This window comes from Gavialis gangeticus, unplaced genomic scaffold (assembly GCF_001723915.1).
Source record: "Gavialis gangeticus isolate Ggan-Ray unplaced genomic scaffold, GavGan_comp1, whole genome shotgun sequence".
In the NCBI taxonomy this organism is placed as follows: Eukaryota; Metazoa; Chordata; order Crocodylia; family Gavialidae; genus Gavialis; species Gavialis gangeticus.
The window spans coordinates 23,364,720-23,390,254 of record NW_017728992.1 but is presented as its reverse complement, the minus strand read 5'-3'; the positions used below and the strand labels follow the sequence as shown (position 1 = coordinate 23,390,254).

Below are 25,535 nucleotides of genomic sequence, written 5' to 3'. Positions count from 1 at the left end.
GAGAGGCTGTGAATTATGAAGATAGACCTGAATGGGGGAGAGCACTGCGGGTCAGTGCAGAAAATGTGTTCCTTGCAGACGGTGGTCTGAAAAAAGGGTAAGGGGATGATTCCTGGAGAAGCATACTGTGTTCATGCATCTGGGAATCAAAGCAGGCTTCATCAGTGTGAAAAAAACAGGTGGAACAATAATGCAATAAAGAAGGAACATGACGTTCTTCAAGGCACCGAAGTGTTCTGACACCTGAATTTAAATCCTGGCTCTCTTAGCATTTCCAGGTAGACTTAAACAAGCCACTTCATCTTTGTGGGATGCAGTTATTGGAGATGTTAATATCCCCTTGTCTAGACTTTGTTAATTTAGGGTGGAATTTTTTTTCAAGTACCAGTTACAGTTTGGTTTGTAAGTAAGTGTAAAATATACATGCTATACTTTGTCCAAAAAAAAAAAAAAAGTTAATTTTGCCTAAATTAAATTGTTTTAGTTAAATTGTGTACTTCACCACATACAGGTACTTAATATAAACAAGAAACGGCCCTGAGTAAGGTGGGAAGGTCATATTTGCTGCCTTACGATGAGAGTGAACGTTTGGTTGGAACTGAGCCCGATCACCGTTGAAATAGTCTAAGGAAGGGAAGGTGTGTTCGGATTCAAGGGAACACAGCCCTATCAACTGTTTTAATCTCAGGAAGGGAGCAGTCGGTGTTAATGAACTGGTTGTGCTGACCTTCAAGATATCTCTAATTTTACCAGTGCAGAAAGGTCAGTTTTTCAATTATGTGCAACCTTCTCTCAGCAACACCACAACTCTAACAGCAGTGCTAAAAAGCACGTATCATCCTGACTTAATGATTTCACTCCTTTTAGAGCTTTACTAAATATTCTAGTCCCCTTGTAAGTTGCTTTATTTTCTTGTTATTCTTCTGTTTTATAAGTTATTTTGTACTACTGAAAGCTGCCTTGAGCCTTTGTTGGGAAGGGCACCATATAAAGAATAAGTAAATACATAAATACCAGGACAGAAAAACAGAACAATATTGCACCTGAGTAAAGCAACAAATGAATACTTCTCATTCAGAATATCAATATGTTTTCTGGAAGTAAATGTCTTAAAAAGGTAAGCCTAAAAACTTTTTAAATTTTAGAATCAAATTTGAACCCACAGTCCTTCTCCCCCTACCCCCCCAACACACACTATTGAGTTCACAACCTGAAGTACAGGCAACGTCTCTTAGGCCGTGTGTAGATGAAACGAGAGGCGTGTGTGCATGACACTTTGAAGTGGACCAAATGCTTTTGCACTGCTTTAATGGTGTTGGTGTTTGCTTGCCTCTGCAGTGTATTGCGCATTAATTCCAGCCACTGTAGGACATTCAGCAGCATAATGCACCTTAAATGATTTGGGGTGCAGCAAACTAAAACTCCTTTGAGGAGTTAATCTTGCTGCCTTATAGCTGTGGAGTGAAGAACTGGGCTCTGTGCAGCTCCATGGCTCTGCAGGAAGCACAGCAGGGAGCTTGACAGCAGCCCAGGAAAGCAGGCTCCACCCAAGAAAAGTGGGGAGTCTGATCTTTTCTCCCCCCCCGGGAGCCTGCCTACCTGCCTGAGCTGTGCGGGGGCCCGGTACTTCCCTCTGAGGCTGTGGTTCCCAAGACAGCCAGAGCCGGGTGCCTGAGGGTGGGTGCCGCCTTGGGGTGGGGGGCAGCTGCCACAGAGGGAAGCACCAGCTCCCCTCCCCTGCCCCTCCAGCTCAGAGACCACTCCACCTCCCGGCAGCTCACCCTTCCCTCCCCGCAAGGGAGGTAGTTAAGTCAGCGGGGTGTGTGCACGACACAGGGGTCTAATCAGCCATAAACTGAAGCAATGTTTTTTAAGACCCACTGCTTCAATTTAGGGCCCCCGTTTTGTCTGGACACACCCGTAATTCTTACTGTATAGTCCTTTTTATCCAAAGGTCTCCAAGCAGTTTGCAAAAGGTAAGAATGCACTGTTATCACCCTTTTGTAGACAGGTCTATTTTTTATGCCGGCATGGTAGGCCTAAGCCCACCAGAAAAACTACAAGCCCGTTCAGTGGTTAGAGGGAGGCTGCTAAATAACAACTGAAGGCTTGGGACAACGTATAATAAAATAGGAATGGGAGTGAAGGTCCAAGGCTAGTAACTAGAGTTTCCAGTGAGGATACTGAACACCAGTTAGAACCCACTACTCCTCGAATGTATGAAAAAAGCCTCTGGATTCCCAGAGAAAATATTAGACACAAAGATAGAGAAATTGAAAGGTTAAGGGGAATAGCCCAGGAACAGGTCATTTGCTCAGCCAGCAGCAAAGCCAGGAACAGAAATTATGTCTCATTGTTGCGAGTCCAGAGTACTAGGAATGTGCTCTGGGCAGTAAGACTAGCCTCTTGCATACATATGTGTAGACTTAGATGGCGATTAAAGAGCAAATTCAAAGTTAAGGAATAAACTTGCATTGAAGGTTTGTGCAATTTCAAATCTTCTCACTGAGCCAAAGTGACTCTGACTTGGGTGAGTACATAAACGTGCCATGCAGTTTAGATAAGCCATAGCCTGAACTGTGTAAGAAGTACCTCTTGTTACCAGATGTTTTGAAGGTTAATAAACCAATGTTTTCTTGCATATATTTTTTTCATAAAATAAATAAAGGCAATTTTCTCAGTAGAAAGCTGCCATTTCCCACAAGTAAACATTCACAAGACATTCATAGAGGTTAGTTGTTTACACAGTTCTCACACACATTTCCACAAGTGTGATGAGATGTTCCAGAATGATTCAGGATGCTAGCTGCCAAGTAAAACACGCAAAAAATGCTGTCAGTCCACAACTGGAGAAAAGGTATTGATTGCACTGCTTATTTTACCAGGTCAACTCTAACCTATGAAGTATCTCACTCTAAAGCCAAGTCTGTTGCCAACATTCCAATAGTATATTTATACCCACATCTACAAGCACAGAACTCATTATTGTGGATCAGGGCCTCAGAAGTTTATCTGACCCTTGAAATATGTTTGTGCTGAAAAGCCCATCAAACCATGACTTCCCTTAAAGCTCCCCTGCCAATGTAAGATAGCAACAGTTGAGTTTATTATGCATAGATGTTCTATTATTTAAAAAAAAAAACCCTCAACATTTTAGTACACTATCAAACAACACTTAGAGCCACTTGCTCTTTCCTGGCATTACATTGCTTTTCCTGTCTTTTTATTCTAACAGCAGACTGAGATACACTCTCTGCTGTGCCTGCTCCCTCTTTCCCTTCTCTAGCTCTCCAATTGTTCACATCTACATTTGCCCATACTTCCTTTTCCCATCATTCTCCTTTTCATCTCTTCAAAAACTCAAACACCACATTTTTCACTCCTCTCTACTCTTTGCAGATGTGCAGTTCACCCACAGTCCCCCTCTGTGACTCTAAATCAATTTATTGCTTTATTCCAGATGCATACAAGCCAATGAAATGGAGATGAAATTGTTCATCCTTCAAATTTGAAGACGACCATGACTGGCTAGTTTGGTTTCTGTGAACAGCTGATCAGGCCAATTTGCGCTATCAGTGGCACACTGAGTGAGAGATGATGCTTTGAGTTGCCTGATCAACAGTGGACATGCTGCCTTTGTGAAATTTTTGCTGGTTGCACTTTTGCTCTGCTTCAGCAGTTCTTCTCCACTCATAGACAGTAGCTCCAGTATGAATGAGGCTTCACTAGGTGGAATGATCATGAGTGAGATCTTCTCAAGACTTTGGGTCTATGTTGAAATATTTCAAGGATGACTTGAGAGAGTCCTTGAAGCATTTCTTTTGGCCACCCTGAAAACACTTTCCTTCCTTCAGCACACTGTAAAAGATCTTTTTTGGCAGTCACTCATCTGCCATCCTGGTGATATGACCGGCTCATCTCATCTGTGATTTCATCAACAGAGTGTGGATGCTTGGAATGCTTGCTCATGGAAGGTCGATGTCTGGGACCTTCTTTTGCCATCTTATCTGCAACAGTTTCTTCAGACAGCCCATATGAGAGTGGTTCAGTTTCATAGCATGGTTTCTGTATGTGGTCAGGTTTTGCATGCATACATCAGGTTTGGCAATACAATAGCTTTGTAGACCTTCAGTTTTGCTTGTTGATTGATGCCCCTGCTCTCCCACACATTGGCACATAATCTACCAAAGGCCATGCTTGCTTTCGCAATTCTGGCATTGGTTTCATAATTGATGTGAACTACACATGACAGCGTACTGCTGAGATAGGTGAACTTGTCCACTGCCTGGAGGGTTTGGCCATTCACTGTGATATGGTAGGCTTTACATAAGGCTTTCCTGGTCCAGGCTGGTGCATCATTTCTGTCTTCTTAGTGTTGATTGTGAGACCAAAGTTATCACAAGCTGAAGAGAAATGGTCTATACTCCATTACTTGTCAGACTTAGATTTGGTCATCACAGCAAACAGAAGGTCATGGACACTCACTTCCTGTAACTTCATCTTTGCCTGTAGTCTCCTTAAATTGAAGAGTTTGCCATTAGTCTGATAAATGATGTCAATCCCAGTGTCACAGTCACAAAAGGCATCTACAAGCATGGCAGAGAACGCCATACTTAAGAGGGTTGGGGCCAACACACAGCCCTCCTTGACTCCACTAGTGACTGAGAATGGTCCAGATGACTTGCCATCATCCACAACACAAGGCAGCATGCCATCATGGAATTGCTGAACCATTGCAATGAATTTTTCCGGGCAAGCAAATTTTGCCACGATCTTCCAAAGGCCCTCCTCCCTACTGACCGCATCAAATGCTTTTGTCAGGTCAATGAACCAGGTACAGGTTGGAGTTCTGCTCCTGGGATTTCTCCTAAAGTTGATGAGCTGGAAACACCATATCTATGGTCCTGCGTCCTTTCCTAAAACCACAGTGAGTCTTAGGGAGGCGCTCTTGTACAATGTGTTGCACAAGGCGATTCAACAGAATTCTGGCGAGGATTTTTACCAGCTATTGACAGCAAGGAGATGCCCTGATGGTTGTCACAGGATTGTCTATTGCCTTTTCACTTGTACAAGTGGACAATGGATACATTCTTGTATTCATGAGGTATAGTTCCTTGACTCCACATTGATTGGAAGAGTTCAGTCAGTTTTAAAGCCATGTGCAAGCCTCCAGCCTTGTAGACCTCTGCTGGTATAGCATCTGCTCTAGGTGCTTTACCATTTGACAGTGGTTAATTGCTTTCACAGTTTCAGTTAGTGTTGGAGGATCAGCAAAATATATGTTAATGTCTACCTGGGGCAGCCAGTCAATTGCCTCCTAATAAATGACTGTTGATTGAAGATGTTGTTGAAGTGTTCTGCTCATCTCTGTTGTATCTTTTCTTTGTCAATGAGCAGAGTGGTGCCATCAGCACTTAGTATCAGAGATATTCTTGATCACCGTGGCCTGAAGATTGTCCTCAGAGAATCAAAGAAATTCTTCATGTTGTTCTTGTCTGCGTAGGGCTGATTCTCATCTGCCTTGTTGCTCAGCCATGAGTTTTGCATCTCTCAGTTTGCATTGGACAATCTTCTTGATGTTATTAAAAGCTGCCACTTTAGATGTTGAAGTGCTGTCTTCTAGGCAGGCCTTATGAAGCCAATGTTTCTCGTTCAGTAGTCTGAAGGATGCCCAATTTGCCTCGATGTTATTGGAGTTTACATTAATTGTTACTAGTTGACTGCAGTTTTTCAACAAATGCCTGTTTCACATTCTCCTGTTTCAATTTGGAGACACTGAGCTTTTTGGGTGCTTTTTTGCCTTGTGGTCATCTACTAGGATGTATCCAGATATTCAGCTTGGAGACTATGCTTGAGTGGACCAAGGGGTCTCTGTGTTCAAGCAGACAAGGGGCAAAAGCCTGACAGGGGCTGCCCCCCAAGCCCCTCAAACGGGAAGTGGGGGAGGAGCAGAAGCCTGGCAGGGGCTGCTCCCCCCACCATCAGACCCAGGCTGGTGTCCTGTACAGGCCAGGGAAGGGGTTTAAACCCCATCCCTCCCCACCTCAATGTACAAGCCCTGGGTCAGAGCCTCCCGCTCTCCACTCCAGCAAGTAGAAATGAAGAAAATCCTGGTGGGTGCTGTCCTCAAGTACAGAGTGGGTGGGGGGCAGAGTGTGGCAGCCCCCCCCCATGAGAACCTAAGCTGGGGTCCTGTGTGGCCACAGAGGGGGTTTAAACCCCCTTCCCCACTTCAGTGTGCAAGCCCTGGGCCAGCAGGGGACAGCCCCACCCAGTCCCATAATATGCAGCTCCCACCTGAGTCCCTCACTGCAAGTGGTGGCAGCATGCTGGGCTGGCCCAACCCAGCCTCATAGGACGCCCATCTGAGTTCCTGTCCGCAACATGGTGGTCAGGTGAGGGGCCAGCCCCACAGCTGCAGTTCCCATGCTCCCATCCCAGTCCCCAGCCATATGTGGTAGCAGCCTCACCTGGCCCCATAGTGCACAGCTCCTGCCCCTTTCCCCCAGTGGGAGTCCCTGGCTCCAGCCCAGTGGGGCCCTTTCCTGTATTTCCAGGCTGGGAGGCAGGAGAGGAGGGAACAGCCTGTTCAGGGGGAGGAGGCGGGGGAGGGGGCAGGCACAAGCCTCTGCCAGGGGCTGGGGCAAGTCAGGCCAGCCTAGGGTCGGGGGTGGTTACTTAGCAATCAGAGCCGCAACTCCTGCAGGGACACGCTGGCTCACAGAGGAGCCGCAAGGGTCAGATGGAATTGCCTGGTGGGCCAGATGCGGCCCGTGGGTTGTATTTTGCCTGCCCCATGACTAGGCTCAGATCAGCCAACCAGCCTCTTGCAAGACTGCTCTTCTAGCCTGTCCCTAGTCTCTATCCCATCCCATTTTACATGACACCTGCCCCTTTCCATACCGGACAGGTATAATCACCAGAATGTTATTCAACCAACATTATTTCATTAAAGACTATTCTCCTACCCCTAGGTACATTTGTTTGTCCCAGTTTGTGTACATACTTATATAGCTGTTATTACTATCTAGCCTTTCTGTCACAAACAGACCAACAGTACAAACACAATACTGTGTAACTGCTCGGAAAAGTTATAAATACTGACTATTATTAGTACTCAGCTAGCTGCCTTGCTGTTCTGTATTAGGCTCTCCCTGAGTGCATCCCCACTCCTGGGATAGACCGTTCCAGTTTCTCCACTCATAGGTGGGAATACAGCCCACAGGGAAGGCAACATAACTGTGTCAGCGGGTCCAATGGTATTTGGACTCTCTGTGTGCCTTGGGAAGCTATGATGCTACAAGTTTGCAGTGACAGAGCCAAAGCTAGAGCCACTAGAATGATGCATAATTATTCATTCTTCAAATAGTTTAAAGGATTTACAGCAGAGCATAAAACAACAAAAAGCTGACATGCACAAGTATTACTTAAACCTTTGTAAGTAATTCTTTACTTACTTTAGTTACACTTCAGACAAGCTGGCTACCTCTGACAGGAATAAGCAGCCCACCTCTCTCCATTTGTATGGCAATCAAATATCAGCAATACTCCACCAAAAGCCTCCCTTTAAGCTCACTCACCCACTCCCCTTTTCAGCGGTTTTTAAGTGTCCTCTCTTTCCAAAGTTAACCTTGGGATAAATTCCCTCTTGGGATAGAGTGACCTATTCTCCTTTAATACCTCTGAAACTATATCCCTGAAGCTGTTTTATCTATAATATGGTTTCACCTTTCCTAGACAGTTCTCTACAACCTCCTTTAACACTATGCATGCATGAAGACAGTAATACAAAGTTGAACAGGAAAACCAAGCCACCCACAATATTCCTAAAAGATAACATTTTTCCCAGCTCATGGCACCAGCATATTGCTAGCGACCTACCAAACAACATCGTAGGTTCAGTCAAGACATACACAGATCAAGAAACTAAAGCTTACCGTGGAAAACAAATGCTGTCCTCTCAAAAGTGAAGAGATGCAGTCTACAATACTGGATTCAAAGTTAAATATTTGCAAAATGGCTAAAAATAGTTATGTTTACATGTTTGCTGTGTAACTTCTGGATGCCTGGCCCTAATATGAGCTTCTTAACATGACTACATGGTGCCACATAGCAGTTTTGGCACAAAATAACATTTTGTAATGATTTACATTTGTACAGTTATTATCCTAAAATAATTCCACTTTTTTATCACTCAGTTATGCTTATGATACACAACTTTTAGACTGCATTTTTATGCAGTTTAAAAGTAAGTCAGACCACAATGAGAGGAAAAAAACATAACTCTACCTTTAAAAACAATGTTTCATTTTCCAAGTCTATTATTTGCATATAGAGTTTAAGACTCAATGGCTTAAGGGTTGTGAGGGAATGGGGGAGGGGAAGAATTTCAAGACTGGGCAGCTTTTAAGCACAGACTATATAAGGGAACCAAAAGAAACTCATAAGCAGCTGGGAACTGAGACAGTATGGACTGTATTGTTTGTCCCAATTTGTTCTTGAGAAATTAAAACTTGATCTTTCCATGACTGTCAGGCCGTAATGATTGAACATGCATATTCACCCACGGAGAGAATTAATGTCATCTGACCAAGACCCTGGGCAGATAACAAAGGTAAAAGGTTTGGCCCTGGAATTCAAATTAACACCATTTTTATACTTGGAACTTTTCCCCCCCAGTGATTAAAGTATACATTTGCACAGCACTCCCACAGACATGTGCTTATATTAAAAAGGGGTCAAATTCTTAAGTGCTTATTCAGTTTTCCCTCTAAAAAAGCTGAAGCTAAAGCTGGGAGCTTCAAGATGAAGGAAAGCAGGGAGTTTTGCTGAAGACAGGTCTGAGATCCAGTATATTTGACCTACTCACAATTTCTGATCTCGGTAGAAACTTTAGATTGAGAAACCCACATCCCATTACTGTCTTAACCCAGCCAGACCAGTATTTAAACTTTAAGATACATTTCAGTTAAGCAAAATTTAAATGTCTCAAGAAGGCAACATTAATAAACATGACCATAGAAAACTTTACAGTTAAAATTCAATTGTACTTTTAATGGGGTCTGCAAAATAATAAACTTTGTTATAAAACCATAACCCTTAATCAAATTCTATTACAGAGATCAGGTGTTTCATTTTCAGTTTTTATTCAGTTTGCCCAGTTGATTCTTAGAACAGTTTCTGCTCCAAAACAGATAAAATGCTAATGTGAGTGCTGCTTTCTACAGGAGGTTGGATAGATGTATTTAATTGCCAGCCCTCCCCCTCCCAAAGAAAAATTTGACTTAACAGAAAAAAGCATGGCACTTGTAATCCTGTATCTCAGGGTAATAAGATCTACAGTCCTTACAAAAAGTTAAAAGCCAAATTTTGCTCGTTCTGGAGTAACTCCACAGAAAATCTCAGATGTGATATTTACACTGATGTAGCTGAGAAAAGTATTTGTTCTAAAGTTTGTCTTTTTAGCTAATGCAAGATATTTTTTGCCATGTAGGTTCACCAAAGCTGATCATCATTCTCTCCGCTTTCATTTGCAGATTAGGTCTCTCTAAGGCTCTGCAGTATGTTTCTTCTATACACAAGGGCTAAACTATTTCCAATCTTTCTCCTTACCATTTCTGGAAAGGTCTAGTACACTACTGCCCTGTATTCCTTCCAGCACTTAACAATACATAAACATGAACTCTTGCTTGATTTTCCAGTAATTCTACTAGGCTTTTAAGACATTATTGTCTTTAGAAGGCCAACCTGTAATTTCGTAGATGGAGTACTTCCCCCTCTCAAGCCGTGAAGATGGCATAGAGTGCACCCTCAGCAAGTTTGCAGATGACACCAAGCTGGGGGGAATAGTAGGTGCACTGAAGGGCAGGGCTAGGATTCAGAGTGACCTAGATAAATTGGAGGATTGGGCCCACAGGAATCCCATGAGCTTCAACAAGGACAAGTGCACAGCTCTGCACTTAGGACAGAAGAATCCCATGCACCAGTAAAAGTTGGGCAGCAGCTCTGCTGAAAAGGACTTGGGGGTTATAATGGACAATAAGCTGAATATGAGCCAACAGTGTGCCCGTATTGCCATAAAGGCTAACAGCATACTGGGCTGCATTGGTAGGAATGTTGCCAGCAGGGCAAAGGAAGTGATTATTCCCCTCTATTCAGCACTGGAGAGGCCACATATGGAGTACTGCGTTCAGTTTTGGGCCCAACTTTCTTTTCAAGGATGCTTTGTTTAAACAATTTTAGGTATAAAAAGGTATGTTAACTTGTAGAGCGGGGAGTTCTGTTTAGATCTCCTCCCTACGATCTTATGGTATGAGTGCCAATAAACTCAGACTGAGTCTGTTAATTCTAATACCAAAACACAATGCAAAGTTTGATTTCTTCCACAATTATGATGCCGTGACTCAGATAGAGACACCCGGACCAAACCAATGTAAGAGACCTTTTGAAATCTCTATTGGGGCTTTTCAGTGAGAGGCTGTCTCTGTGTCTTCCTGATTCACTGCTTGAGGCTTACTCTATCCAACCTTTTAATGCCAGAATTTTCAGACCCACTTTTTAAGTAGTAACTGTAAGTAGAACTGTGAGTAGACTTAAGGTTAAACACTGTGTTGCTGTTGTCAGTAAATGTGTTTCCCCGTGTGAATTAAGTTCCTTTTTGGAACTAGGAGTGAAAACCTTGTGCAGCTGCCGCAAGGACACCGGACTTATTCTGCATGCTCTTTGAAAGCAAGGGTGCAAGGTGGAAACTCGTAGAGTGTGAGTGTTTTCCACAATAAGGGTTGACCAAGGCTGGGACTAAAGAAATGCTCTTGAACCTCGTGCCTCAATGCAGAAATTCCCTTGTGTGAATTGAGAGTATGTATTGAGAAATATGAGCCACTGACCAGGTCTGGGACTAAGGTTGGGTTCAGCCACCCTAAGGCTGTCCAGAAGGGTAGTTTTGAATGCAAGGGGGCCCAGCTGGAACCCTGTGACCCCGTGGACAGGTTTACCCTTTCCCCACCCTCATAAATGAGCCATGTCTAACTATGAGTAACCGCATTGTGTGCCGTTATTGCACTGGAGTTCTGTTAATGTCTTTGGACATTAGCCACAGCATTTCTGTGCCACTAGCAAATCTCACAACCCGACCGGACACCCTCAATAAGCCATTCCTGTCTGCAAGACCTCTGTGAATTGAGTTAAAGAAATGGGGAGCGGAGGATCTAAAGATGTACCGGCTCCGCCAAAAGGGACTCCAGCATTGTACATGTACACACACTCTGGCCATAAGAGTTTAAGTTTTTAAACAAATGGAATAGGTATACCAAAGATGACTCTAGTTTGCAGTTTCCCCTGGAGGAAACATTTGATTTAAATAAAATCATTCATCTCTGCGGAGCCCTTGAGTCAAAAGGCAGTAAAGCGCCACAGACTCAGTGGGATTCAATTTTTGATTGGTATGAGGAAGCTTCCAAACGACGTCAAGAATCTCAAGTTCAGAGCCTTAAGGACTCCCAAGACAAATTGAAATCTCAGATAAAGGAATTGAAAACCAAGGTACCAACAGGAGATCCCCCATCAATAACAACAGCACCATCGGCACCAACACCGCTTTATCCACAATTGACTGAGAATGAATCTGTAGAAGACATAATTGATTTTATTAGTGTGCCAACCCCATACTAGTCCCAGGCACAGTCCAAATCCAAAGAAATCCAGAGTGACCAAATAGACTCTTCCGGTGGGAAAAGCTCACCCCAGGAAACTATCACTCAACAATCATCTCCTCCCCCTGGGCGTGCCCACTGGAAGCCTGGTGTCTGCCTCCTGAAGCCTCGATCTCCTCTTATTTAAGGTCCGGCACCCAGTATGGTCCAGTCCCTTCTTCAAAACCTAAAAAAGCTCTCCAAATGCCCTTAGGTCAACTCCTAGGGCAGGGTCCAAATGGGGAATCTACAGTCACAGTTCATGCCCCCTGGACTCCAGGAGATCTCCTAAACCTTGTTAAGCAATTCCCCAACATCCGGGAAGATCCCCAGAAGTTCAAAAGACTTTCAGGTATTGAGAAGGCAGCTGAAACTGCCCCAGAAGCAGTTGCTGCTGCTTTCGTTCAAGGACTCCTTCCTAAAGTCCAGGAACAACTGCACACAATTGCTGTAGGCTGGCAAGATGCTGGCAGAACTGGTCACCATTGCTAATCATTATACAACCTGTCAAGAAAAGAAAAAGGAAATCACAGAAACTAAGTTAATGTCATTACAATTGCAGACTTTTAGAGGCAGAGGGTTCCTTTGGGGACAATTTAGAGGCAGGGGACGTGGTCGTGGGACGGGACAAGGAGGGTTTCAGTCCCAAATTAGTGACAGTTGTCACTGTTGTGGTCAACCAGGACACTGGAAGGCCCACTGTCCTCATCAGCCTGGCCAGCCGGAGATGACAGTTGACCTGCCACCACCTCCTCCCACTCAATTCTCTGTCCCAAATCAAAGAGCCTCCTGTTAGGACAGCCTGAGGAATAGTAACGTCATCACAGCCCCACTTCTCTTGCTTAATCACGAAGACCCCTTTGTTTCCTCTATCCATCTTCATTGCTGAGACTCCAGGATAATGGTAAAATATGCAGAAGTTTTAAAATTCATTTTAAATTAGCTTTCTAAAAGAACAAAATGAGCTAATTCTGGAAGTTATTTTAATGTATTTGATTAATCATTATGAATGTTGTACTCCCCAGAGAGAGAGAAACCAAGTAAAAAGACTGGAGAGAGAAAAGCAGGTTGTTAGAAAGGAAGCCTTGACACAGAACTGCTTTACAATTATAACTTTTGTCATCTCATTTTAATAACTTCAACTATGTACCAATTCTGTAAAGCTACTGGAGTCCTAAATCCACCTGAGATCTTCCTATATGTGCATGGGTTAGTTCTATAAAAGATTCTATGTCATCCTCATGTGTGAAGCAGCCTTTCAACTATACTCTCTTCCCATGTATGTGATCCTTGTTTTGGCACAATTGCTTCCTTACAGAGACATTTAAATGGTAGACAGTTTTAGCACACATGACCAGAGCCTGACCCTCATCATTTACTTCCTAGGATTACAAGTCTATACGTTTTCTCAAGGCCCCTGCAGAGATACTTGGCAAGCTTCAAAGCACAAGAATGCCTTGCTTAGCTGGACATCTACTTCCAAACTCAGAAGATATTTAAAAAAACAAACAACAACAATAACAACAAGAGAAAAAATGAAGGAAGTGAACTCAAAACCCAGCAGAAGCTACTTGAAATAGGCGTTCAGGAAGAGGGGCATATTCATACCTCCTCCTCGATGACCCAGGGAATCTACTGAGAATCACATCTAGCTCTCTCACTTCTACTCAGCCTGCACTGGAGTCTGGAAAATAAGCTGTGTTGCCAGTTTAGAACAGCCCCAAGAACATGCCAAGAATACCTGAGAGAGAGTGAGCGAGCTTGAACGTGGTATTTGGCATGCAGTCAGGACTGAAGTCTGTGACTGTCGATGGTTTAGAGAGACTCCAAGTATGTGCCAAGAATACCTAATAAAGAGACCTCGAGTGTGGCATTTGGCATGTACTCAAGACTGTGCTAAAATACCTAAAATACCTAATCAGCTTCATTTCTGAGGTTTGTTCATGATAAGCAGGAACATTCTGCCTTGACTCAGAGGCAGTATAGATCTGCTTTCTCCATCTGTTTTCCTTACTAACCTGACTCCAACAGACAAGCTGCAGCTGCTGCTGACAGATAGCAGCTGGAGCTCCCCTGGAGTTTTACAGGAGTTGTGTGATCTGGGGAGCTTCAATACCTGGGTTCTCTCCTTGTGATGAATTGAGAAGCAAGGGAGCTGAAGTTTCCTCAGTAGAAACAATAGATTATTATGGTGGGTGAGCAAACCAAAGAAAAAAGGTAGAGGAATGACAAAAGGATTGAGACAGAGGAGTCAGGGAAGTGGAAACAAGTGCATACAATGAAGGGATGAAACAGATTTCAGACAGTCAACACCAGGGCAGCCTGCAAGGTGATGTATAGAGGCACATCAGAAAAAAACATAGGATTTTCTGGGCCTAGCAGCCTGGAGAGCTGGGTTTGATTTGCTGTCTGTCCAGGTCTTATTTTGCAGACTCAGAAAGTATGTGCAGTACACTCCTATTTCATTTTTTTGCTGTGTATGTAAGAAAGTAATCAAAATCTTATATTTACAACTTCTGTTGTCCTCCAAGTTAGTGTAACAGCTGTCAGCAACGATTCAGTCAGTTAATTACTACATATCCCTAAAATGCTTGCTAACTCTTGACATTTTTCTAACAGAGCCTCAAAGTAAAGGGATACAAAAAAATTACATTGAGACCTGAGGATAAACAGCCAACTTTCATGACATGGGAATGTTTCAGATTGCATTCAGATAAAATGAAGTCCTCTGCCTATCAAAAAAGAAATAAAATTCTAATTGCTTCAGTGAAATTAAAAGGGACTAAATAGGATCATAGGAACACAGGGCTGGAAGGGATCTCACAAGGTCATCTACTCCATCCCCCTGCTCAAGGCAGGCTAATCGCCGACTAAACTATCCCAGCCAAGGGTCTGTCCAACCTGGTATTGAAAATTTCCAAGGATGGAAATTCCATAACTTGTCTAGGTAGCCTGTCCCAATGCTTGACCACCCTCATAGTCAGAAAGTTCCTCCTAATCTCCAACATAAATTTATCCTGTTGCAGCTTGAGGCCATTGCTACTAGTCCTGTCCCCTATAAACACACACAAGAGCCCATCTCTATCCTCTCCACAATCACCCTTCAAATATTGAAGTGTGTTATCTCCCTGCAGTCTTCTGTTCTTCTGTCTAAATAACCCTGGTTATATTTCAGCCTTTCCTCACAAACCTTGCTTCCCAGGAAGAGAGGGGATTTCTCATGTGTTTCCAAGTAAAGCCAGTGTTTAATCCATGCAGCTCACGTCTGAGAATGTAATTCAGAAAAATCACACACTCAAACAACTGCTTTGATGAACTGGGGCAACAGGGAATCTTCAAGGCTATTTACAGTATTTAATCCAATACAAATAGGTCAGTTGTATCCACAAATTTTAAACACAGCACTTTAAACTGAGGAAGGAGGTTAATTCATCATCTAGGCTATGGACAGAAGTTACACATAAACTGGTTTAAGTTATCAGAAACGGCTTTAAATCTGTAACAGAACACAAGCTCAGTACACATAAAACAGTTTTAAAATGGCTGAAACTTGTTTAAAATAAACCTGGTTGAATGTGGTATCAGACTTAACTGATTTGGGTCAAACCAGTTTATGAAATTTCTGTCCCAGATGCCTTCCTGGTTCAAGTTAATTCACAGCCCCCCAGCATGCTTTCCAGCCCTGAGCTGGGCTGTCTGCTCCAGAAAGCAGGGTTGCCCTGCTCCACCCTTCTGCTCCCTAGCTGGAGCAATGAGGGCTAGCTGATAAGGGGGTATGGGTGAGGGCTGGGGGCAAACCTGGCTGGGGATGTAGACCAGTCTGCAGGGGGGGACTTCCCCCCCAGGCAAACCTCGTGGGGGTCTGGGGCTTGGCAGGGGGAGAGGGCAGTTAAACACTCCTTCCCTCACTCAAACTTACTGCTGGCTGTGACTGTGGACTACAAATCCCAGAGGCACCTGGAAGCAGGAAGATGAAGTGATAAGCAACCCTTCAGAGTCCTGCTGTTATGATTTTGGACTGCAAATTCCAGAGAACTCAGGGGCAGCAGGAAGAGGAAATGAACACAGCCCATCCTGGTTATGTGCCAGAGAGCCATACATTAGCACACCACTGCAGGCACATGGCTGCATTTCCTGAAGCAAAGGTGGGGTATTCCCTTGATACTTGAGGGTCTGACTTCTGCTCTTATACCCAGATTTGTGAACTCCGACTATCACTTGCCACATCTTGATATATTTTTATGTTAGGACACTGGCAACCTGACAAGATTTTTGCCTGCGTTACTCCTCTCTTCTGGCTTCCTTGGACAATACCCAAGATTTTAATCATCAATTGAATCCAATTCATATATGGTTGATCAATTCTCTTTATTTTTTTTTCTTACAGTCCCTATCAGTTAACATCCATAGAGCTTGTGACTCTCTCGAACTGTTTTACATACTTCTGTTTTTACCTTCAAAACACTTGCATTTATTCAACATCAAAACAACATGTACACAACTAGGTAAAGTCAACTTCAGAACTACTTATATTTATTTTTTTACTTGACCAGGGGTACTGCTTTCAGTCTCTTTCTTTCTTCCCCTTTTTCGTTTCATGGGAAGATATTATCCCCCGTTTCTTTCTTGTATGGGTGTGAGAGTAGCCGGGACTCGGACTCTTCCTCTCACCCAGCACAATCAGTCCTAATTAAATTCAAACAAAAACAAGAAAATGGAACAGGATAAGAATGAACTTTTGTGAAAACTGATGAGTACCCGCAGTGCCTTCTTTCTTGAGGTCTCTGCTTTCATTACTCCACTCTTCCGAGTGATTCAAGAGTCAATTTATTTCTTTAGGGATTCTGTCTTCTGGCTATGCCCTCTCTCTCACGCAGAACCGGCTCCCGGGATTTCCCTGTCTCGATCTTCCTCCACAGTTTCTCTTCCTCTGAACCCTTGCTCCGTTCTCTCTCCGTGCTGTGCCCCTCTGGGTCTCTCTATCTTAAAGGAACAGCTACTCCAAAATTGGCATTCTCCCAGCATGATCTCTTTTTCTGTTCTCTGGACCTCATTTATAGCCAGTCCCTTTTCACAGTCTGTTCACTTCTATTTCATTTTAATCTCTGCATTTTAGACTAACTTGCAAAGACTGAATCAATACTGAGTCAGTCTTTTTGACTATGTGTACTAAGCTGTACTCAGCAAAAATGAGGATAAGAAGTTACTCTTCTGCAGAAAAGTGGGTAGTAGAAAGAAAGCTGATGCTCGGGCCTGTTGCACTGATTAGGCATTTTTAGGCCACATAAAACATAATCTCAAGTATCTGATTTGATTTGTCAGGTGCTTTGAAGTGACCCTATAAGCTTGGTGAAGATTCTATCAAATGGAATATAGACAGTCTCCAGGTAGGCTACCAATGGAGAAAAAAAGGCTGCAAATATGCTAATATACTCATCCCAATGGTTGGCTTTCCTGATTTCAGGCAGATGTCATGTCATCTTCACAATGTTTTGTTTTTCAAATTAAATTACATCACTTGTCTTTTCACATGGCAGAGGAAAATGCATGTGCAGGTGTGGGGAGCTGTATGACAGCAGAAACTAAAACTTCACATTTTCAACTGCCTATTCTAGGCTGCTTTGGTATGTGGCCATGTGTATATAAACACTACGGTTATCTGTCATATTAACTAAATGCATTTCAGAGCTACTTCAGTATCATCATTGTGTAATGCAGGAGTAACATAGCAATTAATTCTATAGCTTCTAAGAGAACGATGCATGACACATTATTAGAGTTGCTACCTCTAAAGACTGCACATTTCTTCTGCAGAACTGCATTGTCGCAGAGCACTTAATTGCCCTGCTCCTTTAAAGAGCAGAAACTGCTAGGGAAAGAGCCCTAGCAGTGAGTGGGGAGCCCCAGCTGCTAGTTACCAGGGCAACAAGAGTGAGCTAGTGGTCCACACCTGTCAGCGGTCAGCTGACCGGAAGGGGCAGGGCTTGGCTCGCTTACCCAGAGCTGAGGCCAGGATGGCAGTTCCCTGCTAGTAGCCAAGGGGGAAGGAGCTCTCCCAGAGCAACCAAAGGGGGAGAGGCCTGGCTGCAGGTACAGCCTCTAATACTGGTGAGGGATGGAGCACCCCTGGTGTGGCTTGGATCATGTTATAGCTGGGAGGCTTGAATTTATATTATAGCCCAAGGGCTTGTGTTTTGTTTGCTGTTTAAGACTGGTAGCTTGGGTCAGGCTATTAGGGGATGGAGGGGGCCTCATAGGGGACCCATGGCAGCGTGGGGACCCCAGCGCCAGAGAGGGCACAGCACTTCGCAGGGCTGTGGAAAGCCCCAGTGCCAGAGAGGACACATTGTGAGACAGGGCTGCAGAGATCCCAAGCGCCAGTGAAGGCGCAGTGCGAGGCAGGGCTGCGGAGAGCCCAGGGAGGACCAGGGGGCCACATTATAACAAGGCCCAGACTGAACAATGTCTGTTCCATCTGCGAGGCTTAGGGCATGGTAAAGGGGTGGCTGGAGCCACACATAGCCCATAAGGCTAGGGTGCCCCAAAACACCTATTGCAGAATGGGACCCACAAGGGGTCTACGAGCCCACGGGATCAGAGTACAGCAAAACCGTGTCCAAGATGACGTAAAAGCAGCCTCCCTAATATATATTTACCAACAAAGATGTGGTGGGCGAGAATTGAGGGTGCCCATTGGGCCAACTTGGCATAGTAAGGGGGCCTTGGGGAGATCACAGACATCCTGCAGGACCCCGTGCCATGACATGCATCAAGGAAAGGTATCCCTGTTCAGGGACAACAGCCCAGAATCTGCAGTCAGGGCATCTGTTTGATTTTTTTTTTTCTTCCTAATGCCACATTTGGGATGTGACGCTAGACAAGTCACTTTGCAATTGTGCACCTCTGTGTCCCTGTGTGTGTTAAGGAAGTAATGCCTATCAGACAGGAGAGTGAGAGGCTTCAATTAAATAACTGTTGTAAAGAGAAAGGTGCAATATGGGTAAGTAAAGTACATTGTCCAAAACCACACACAGTACTATTTCCTAAAGGAGATAATCTATGCTAAACAGCAGTAGAAGCAAAAGCTTCATTTCAGGGCTGATTTTGGTGACTCCCAACAAGAGAGAAGAAAATTAGCACCCTCCCCTAAGCTTCTTACTTCATAAGGGAAACCCAGTGTCAGTTCTCACACCCCTTTAAAATGCCCCTAAAAAGCAGTGTGATAACCAGCAGAAGGGCATGCATCAGGCATGCCCATAAAGTATGGAACGCTGTCTGTCTTCACCCTACATACTCATGTCAAATGAAAGAAAGCAAAGTACTGTGCCTCTTAGAGGCACCTCTCAACTGCTCCTACAGCAAGACTACAGTTTCCCAAATAGCAAAAGATTAACAATCATACTTGAATTTTCTACCTTCAAGTCATTCTCTTTATGCAGTGATGCATTATACATAATTAATTTCCACTTGATTTACTGTCTACACACAAGCACATGCTCATGATTCATCCAAAAGTCTCCAAGAACTGCATTATTTTCTGTGCCTATATTTACACTGAAAACTTCTCTGCTGTTTATATGCCTTTTCACAGTCACCAGACTGTTTATTAAGGCATCAAATATCATCCCTTCTATGAGTGATATCCTCCAGGCTGACAATTTTCTATGCTAACCATATAGATCAGACTATCCCCAAAGTCTGACTGAACTGTCAAGACAGATCACAGCAAGAAGGATTTGAAATCCCTGAGAGAGACAGACGTAGCTCATCCCAGTATGATCTCCACTCCTAAATATGTAGTAAATATTTTGAGAAATGCTGTATTGTGCGGCTGCTTGGATTCATTAAGCCTATTTAAAAGGCAATTTTTGTGGTTTGAAGACAGAAAAAAAATGAACACATTGCCAATTTTTTCTTTCTCTGTCATTTATTTCTGTTCACTTGCCAACAATTAAACTTGGGTTTCTATGTTTCTATGTATAATTGCTTCTTATTTATACTAAAGTAGCATCTAGAAGCCCCAGATAAGATGGGGTGGCATTGTGGACATGCCAGGCTTCACGAACAGGGCAGGCTTCATGGGCATGGCAAGCATGAGAAAAGTTCTTCTCTGTGAAGTTAATTTAATCTAAAGTTGAGCATGCATTACAGGTCCCTCTCTCTACCCTGTCCACTGAGGGTGAGACTCTGGTATAGCCCTCATAAGGGAGCCTTGACCCTTCAACACAAGCTATAGTAATTCACAATAGTCCCAAGAATGCTGGTCAAAATAGTCCTAAATACATCTAAGCTTAACAGACAGATAAAAAAGGAGAGAGAGAGAGAAGTCATTCTGTACCAGTCCAAATAGGAAAGAAGCATAGAGGAGATATGCCCTAAGTTACAGAAGTCTGTGGCAAGGCAGAACTTGAACTCACATTTTGTATACACTCACTGCAGTATCTTGGACTTTCAGTCATGTGGCAAGTGCCTGTGCCAGATCACCTGAGGATATAACAGTTCAGGATGGATAGCTTCAGGTTTTTAATTCTAATGATCCCACATTCAATGCCTACCATGAGCTATAGAGATGAAGGCAACTCACATATGGAGGCTCAGTTAAATTCAGAGACCTTGGGCTCCCAAAAGAGCTTATTGTGTCTGTAGTAGAATGGAATTCATTGTTAAATATGTATTACCTCTCGCTCTCTCTCTCTCTGTGATCCAGAGAGAACAAAAGAATCTATAGCAACCTCCAATTTTGACCCTCTGCTTTCAGTCAAGATGGCAGTTTCCTACTATTACCTCTTTCTATAAGTTCTATAGGAGCACATATCACTTTTTGACCTCACCATCTTACATGAGTAATTACAGAAAGGCTAATATGATCCCTGAGTATCAATACCTCCTTAAGGAGATACTGACACTCAGAGATCATATTAGCCTTTCAGAGATCATATTAGCCTTTCTGTAATTAGAGGATCATATTAGCATTCCTCCCTAAGGAAGAAGATGAAGGTGTCAGCACTACTGTGACCACTCTAGGAATCCATTGGAAATCTGGTGTATAAAACACAAATAAGGATCCTGAAAAACTGGAAATGGTTCAGAGATGAGTCACAAGGATGACTGATGGATACAAATTTATTATTTATAGTGAAGACCTTGAGGAGCTCAATATATTTAGTTTAATCAAAGAGTAAGCTACGTACCATATTTACCTGAATCCAAGATGACTCTGAATTTAGGACAACTCCCTGCCTCAATTAGATTCTGGACATGGGGAAAATTATACATTTTTAAAATAATTTTCCAAGCCTAGAATTGGATTTTTGGAGGGTCATCTTAAAATTTGTTCCCACACTGCTACAGCAGGGCAAGCAGGCAGGGATAGAAGTGGTAGAGGGGATATGCAGCAGGGGAATTAAAGCCTGACTCCTGCCACTTGCTACCAGTCGTCCTTGTTCCCCTCCTCCCCCCGCCCCCCCCGGGCTGCCTGGCTTCCCTTCTGTCTCTGTGCACTTACCCCCCAACCTGCCTCCCCTGTACCTGCATCCCAACATCTGCCCCCCTATGTAGAGTATGCATCGCTTTTCATCTGTCTCCTACCTACTTGCTCCTTCCACTTGCCCCCCCAACTGCATACCCTGCACCATCTTCCCTTCTGCCTACCCACCTCCATGCTGCTGCTGTGTGGCTGGCCTGGAGGCAGCAGATGCTCTGTGCTCCCTGCCCTGGGCCAGAGCGGAGCCTCAACCAGAGCTAAAGGTACAAATAGAAGGTAAGTAGCAGAGGGGAGGGGAGGGCGGAGGGGGGTGAAAGGGTGGTGGTGGGGAGAAAAGGTGCATGTGTTTGGGGTTGGAAACATTGGCTGCAGCTCTGATTCTGAACCTGGGATCAAGGTCAGAGCAGGAGTCACAGCCACAGCCACTACTCTACCTGCTTGTACTCTAATCCAAGACAAGGGGTGTTCCCCTTCTGTTGACTGAGGAAAGAAACCTCATCTTGGATTCAAGTGAATATGGTACATGTACATCTACATAGTCTGACAGAGGACCCTTCAATCATATAATAAAATCTGATGGCCAGAAGTTGAAGCTAGACAAATTCAGACTAGAAATAAGGTGCACATTTTTTTCAGTGAGGGTAGCTAATTTCCAAAACAACTTATCTAGGATTGTGTTTGATTATTTTTACTCAATATTTTACAATGAAGCTTCTAAAATGCTTTTAAAAGACCCAATGTAATTCAATCAGGAATAATTTTAAGGCAGTTTCATAGTCAGCATTTCATCAGAGGTTAGATTACATTATCACAACAGTTCCTTTTGGTCATAATCTTTAAAAGGAACATTTTAAAGAACAACCTTTGGAACTTTTCCCAACATGAATTTTCCTAGGAGGGAAAAAATTGGAAATGGTTACCATTGCAGGAGAATCTATTGTATTCTGATTGGGTTCTAATTTTAAAGAAACATTATCTATATCATTTAATCAAGAAAGCAATGTCTCCAAGTTAATATGAAGAATTACAAAGAAACATCTATAGAAATGATATGTGTTCTTCTGACTTGAATGCCTAACACCCAAAGTTAGCACAAGGAAGAACTCTCTGCGGCACTGTATCACTTCACTTGCTGAACATTCCAAGAAGAGAAAGCCACAGTCATTTTTTTCTGTCAGTAATTTACATAAGTCTTAATAAAGACAGGAAAACACAAATGACCCAATCTCGCAGCAAGAGAGTGAATGTATAATTTAATGCAACTTCCTGTTAGGCCTGTGCGAAGCAGCTAGTATTTGCTTCGGATTTGGCCAGTTTGGGGGACAGTGATTTGATTCAGTGACTTGAATTGATTCAGCTGAATCTGATTTGGAGATTTGGCCATTGCCAAATCTGCCAAATCTCTGAATCGGACAGGCCCCATTTCCCGCCCCCTCTCTCAGCCCAGTCAATGGCTGCCCCCGCCCAGCCCCAGCTCCCTGCTTTTTTCTCTTTTAAAAGGTCTGGCTCATTGGCTCCAGCCAGATGTGGGGTGGAGGGGTGATCCCCCCTGCCCCATGCTGTCATGAGCCCCCCACCCTCTCTTCCAGCCCTGCCCTGGCCCCAGCTCCTCGCTCTTTAAAAAAAAGAAAAAAGAAAACCCCCACTCACTGGCTTCTGCCAGGCAAGGGTGTGATCCTTGTTGCCCCGTGCTGTGTTGGGCTCTGCCATGAGTCCCCAGAAGCCCTGAGGCCAGCGCAGCAGCCAGTGAGTAGGGGCTTTTTTTAAAAGAGCCAGGAGCTGGGGCTGGGTGTGGCAGCCATGGGGTGGGCTGGGGGAGCAGGCATGGGATGGAGCCTGGCAAGTGTCTCCCCATGGTCCCCTCTCCCAGCCCCCCTTCCCCCACCCCCTACTTACCAGCACAGAGTCTGGGTCCAGCTTCCTGCGGTGGCAAGTAGGGACTGCCTGAATTTCTGGAACTCTCTGAATCTTTTCTAATTTGATTCAAAGAGCTTTGAATTGATTCGGACCTTATTATTGGTCTCCTGATTCGATTCGGAGATTTGGCTGCCAAATCAGTACCCGAAACTTTGCACAGCCCTACTCCCTGTTCCTCACAGTGGCTGCCAGGGTGTATGGTGTAATGCAGGCAGCTATCCAAAAAGGCCAGTGCTGCTTCCGTTCAGCGTCTTAATGTGAGTTTACCTTGTGTAATAGTGTGTGTGGTTGTATAAATGGCATCTGCTGGCAACCAGATCACAAAGAAGATAAATTGATTTTGCATTCTTGTTTTTCTGAGATGGATAATGCCCATATTGGCTCCAATAGGAATCTGCATTCAGAAATATTGACACAGTACCTCCAAGAGTGTTTTAATTGTTACTTCTCTTCCATACATTCTGACAGCTTCTCTCTCTCCTGCTGTCCTGCTTCAGCTGCTTAACTATTCTAAACTGCCTAAGGGTGGAAGGCCTATTTCTTGCCATTAGTAGTACAAGCAGAAATTAACAGCCCACTGGCAGCAACAACAAATGTAGTCTGTTGAAACTTTAGCAATGTGAAAATTCTCTTGCTATGGCTAAATCTGTTGAACTAAAGTTGATTCTACATAGTGCTTCATCAGTCGCTCCTCTTAACAGCACACTGACAAAAGGCTGAAAGTTCTTGGACACTCTTGAAAGAACCTTGTATTTTCACAAAGTAAATCAAAGTTGAAGATGAATGGGACCCTAACTGAACTCTTTAAAAGTGAATTAAGTTTAATTACTGGATTTCTCTTAATGATAATCCACAAGACACCAAACTAATCAAGAAAAAAATGTAAAATTGATGTGAAATAAATGGAGGCTCAAAAATATGAAAGAAAGAGTGAGGAGGAAGGGAGAAAATGAATGTTGTATTTTGCAAGGCTCTTTGAGATCGCAGGATAAGCAATATTAATAACACACAAGTACCCATTAACTTAACACCCATACAAGGCAGGACTTTTACTGGTGCTGAAGTTAAGATGTTAACTTGTCCCAGCTCAGAAAGTGTACAAAGTTGACTACAGAATCCTGCTTTCTGTTCCTGTGGGTTAGACAATGTTTCCTTTCATTTCCTGAAGGGATGCCATTAAGCTGAGAGAAGGTATACTCTGAAGACAAATCAAGTTGTTACTTTAACTTTGGTGCAAAAAGCTAAGGATTACACACCTCCGTGAGATTCATAAAAGGCAAAATCAGTCCTGGATGACAGTATGCTATAAACACAGTCTGAAATGCAACTTTCAGAACAAAGCAGCAGAAATTTGGAGCAGAATGTGAGAAACAGGTGAGTTGTGGCCTGATTAGCAACTTACTTAAAAACAAACAAACAAACAAAAAAACAAGAATCCAAGGGGAAAAGCTTATTTGTGAACATGAACCATCTGCAAGTGGAAATTACTGCACTTGAATGAAAAAAAATCTGTTGACCATAAGGAGTGCATAAAGATGAAGGACAAAAAAAAAAGGAATAATTATGTAACAACCTGGCAACTTTCTCCTCAGGAAATAGCTGGGGTATGTGTATCCCTGCTGATTACATGTGTAATGGCTCCAAAAGCTATGTTCTGTAACAAACAAAGCTGTACAGCACAACACTATTTGCAAAAGGAAGAAAAGAAAACAACTCTCTAATTGAGCTCTTTTGGAATGATGTAAGACTCTTTACAAAAGAGCAAAGGACAAGACCTGAATTATAGGACTAAGACATAAGCAAAGCAGCATAAAATAGGCCAATACACACATCACCAGACATTTCTTTTCTCATGATATTTACCTATACCAACATTCTTAAACTAAAAAATACGGCACTGCATAGTAATTTTAGCTACCGTGCATATCAAATGGGACCCACTGCACTATACACATTCAAGCTAAAGAGACACAACACATATTTCATGATGATTTCTCAGAAAGAAACAGTTTTCTTAGGAGGAACACCAACATTGATTAGCATGAAACAAAATATGAACTCAGCTGAAGGAATGCTCAGCATTTCCTTTAATAATTGAATCTTTTGAAGCCAAAGGGCAAACATTCCTTTACTTTAAGCCCAGATCTCATATCAGCTCTCAACTATAACCTTAGGAAAGTAATTTAACTTCTAAACCTATATTTGACTAACAGCAGAAGATATTACAGGATTTATCTAACACACGTAAATTGTTTACACTTCACTTCAGAAAGGGTAATCAATTCATTGAAGACGAATCACTAGATAATGCTAACTACTTGACTCTAGTGCCCTGAAAGATCCCATAAAATGCAGACCTCAATCACTCAGCAGAAATAAGTCAGAATGGGCCCAGTCAGTAGTACCCAATACCTACATAAAATTAATTCACAATCAATGTACAA

At 43.3% G+C, this 25,535-nt stretch overlaps 1 protein-coding gene and 1 long non-coding RNA gene across 4 annotated transcripts in view; both read right to left on the bottom strand.

Moving 5' to 3' along the window:
* The window catches only part of FBXL7 (F-box and leucine rich repeat protein 7), a 454,956-nt gene that overhangs the window by 97,206 nt on the left and 332,215 nt on the right, over positions 1 to 25,535 (bottom strand). The window lies entirely within an intron of this gene.
* Positions 16,227 to 21,123, bottom strand: LOC109300618. The gene is made up of 2 exons (XR_002098278.1): positions 18,455 to 21,123; positions 16,227 to 17,506 (listed from the first exon to the last, which is right to left on the bottom strand). It is a non-coding gene; the product is annotated as an uncharacterized LOC109300618 (long non-coding RNA).